We start from the raw sequence: 1,767 nt of genomic DNA, 5'->3' as shown, positions 1-1,767 counted from the left end.
AGCTAATTCGGTCGCTAAGAAGTAATTAAATTTTAAATAAAATAAATTAAAATAAGATTTGGTAATTAATTTGGTCGCTAATAAAAAATTAAATTTTAATTGTAAAATAAATTAAAATAAAGGTCGGTCGCTACTAAATAATAAAGTTTTAAAAATTAATAATTTCGGTTGCTAACTCGGTCGCTAATTTTACATTCGAAAATGTTTTTTAAATGTTTTTGGTCTAGTTTAACAATTAATTTTTAAATTAAAAAACAACTTGATTGTTCAAAGAAAATATGCCATTATTTTTATTTATTAGATTTTAACCTGTTTAATAATTACCCGCTGTAAATATAATTTTTAAGATTAAGATTTAATAGATTTTTTCATTTATTTGATTTTAACCTGTTTAATAATTACCCGTTGTAAATATAATTTTTTTCATTTATTAGATTTTTCATTTTTTTCAGCGACTTGTGATGATATAATATTTCAAATTACAAGAGATAAGTATATAATATTTTCAAACACCTGAAGATGTCATTTTAAAACTGCTCAAGAAAGAGTTTGTTGCTGAAAAACTTATATTGAATGTAAATAAAGCTAATCCAAACACACTATGAGACTGCATAACAGAAACATGTTATATTAACAACCCTGCCACTTCACACCAAACTTTAAGGACTTCTTGTCATAACATTTTTTTTAATTTGTTTTTTAATTGTCTTCTCCTTGTAGAAGGGTTGCATTGTATCAATCAGCTTATAATGCATATCAGGAAAAAAAACATTCAAGAAATAAATGAACTTAAATCGTTTATAGCAAAGATGTGCAATGAGTTCTAAGTTCTAACAGTTAAACATAAGTTGAAAGGAGATGTTTGAGGCTCAGACACGCACAAACATTGTCATCACAGACCAAACAACTTGCTTTGGTCCTTATCAGGATCGAGGAATGTTCTCAGTCATCACAGCCCTTGCTCATATTAAAAAGAACAATAGAAGAACCCAAATTAAAAAATGTGGCGTCTCCTCTCTCTCTCCTCATATGGTGGTGAGCTTCTTCTAGACTCATCTTCTCCTTGAAGTGGCGTCTCCTCTCTCTCTCTTCCTTCTTCATTCCACTGCCATTCATCTTCCAAGAAGCAAATGAATCCATTAATGAAGAAGATCCTAGGCCTACAAGCTCCAATGGAGCTTACATCACAAACATTACTACAATTTTTAGATTTAACATCGCAAGGTTAACATCGGTTATTCATAAAGCCGATGTTAACAAAAGCTCGATGGCATTTTTGAAAATAAGTAGAGTTAGTTAACATCGGTTTTACCAAAACCGATGTTAACTACTTGAGATAAATAACTGATGTTAATCTTAAGTAGTTAACATCGGTTTTTGAAAAACTGATGTTAACGAGTTGATGTTAACATTGGTTATCTAAAAAACCGATGTTACCTATTTGATGTTAACATCGGTTTTAAGAAAACCGATGTTAACTAGTTGAGTTTAACATCAGTTATCTTTAAAAAACCAATGTTGTTATGTTTATAAATTAAAAACCTGAAACTGCACACCCCGCGCGCTTGAACCCTATTGTTCTTCTTCTTTCTCCTTCCGCCTAATTTCGTCTTTGCCGCAAACTGCCCTGCCCTGCCATCACTGTAAGCACATTGTGGAGTTCATCTTTGCTGAGTTCGTCTCTGCCACTTATCGATTGAGGTACGTCCTTTCATTTTAACATTTGGTCATTTTCGCAGCTCGAAGAAAACTGGGAAAAGAAAGAGT

General features: G+C 31.4%; 1 non-coding gene across 1 annotated transcript; it reads right to left on the bottom strand.

Moving 5' to 3' along the window:
• Nucleotides 1-864: 864 nt before the first annotated feature.
• LOC114407942 lies at nucleotides 865-958 on the bottom strand. Its single transcript, XR_003665749.1, has one exon. It is a non-coding gene; the product is annotated as a small nucleolar RNA snoR126 (small nucleolar RNA).
• Between the last annotated feature and the right edge of the window lie 809 nt (nucleotides 959-1,767).

Source organism: Glycine soja, chromosome 3 (assembly GCF_004193775.1).
Source record: "Glycine soja cultivar W05 chromosome 3, ASM419377v2, whole genome shotgun sequence".
NCBI lineage: Eukaryota > Viridiplantae > Streptophyta > Magnoliopsida > Fabales > Fabaceae > Glycine > Glycine soja.
The sequence above is the reverse complement of the archived record's forward strand: the minus strand, read 5'-3'. Positions and strand labels throughout refer to the sequence as shown.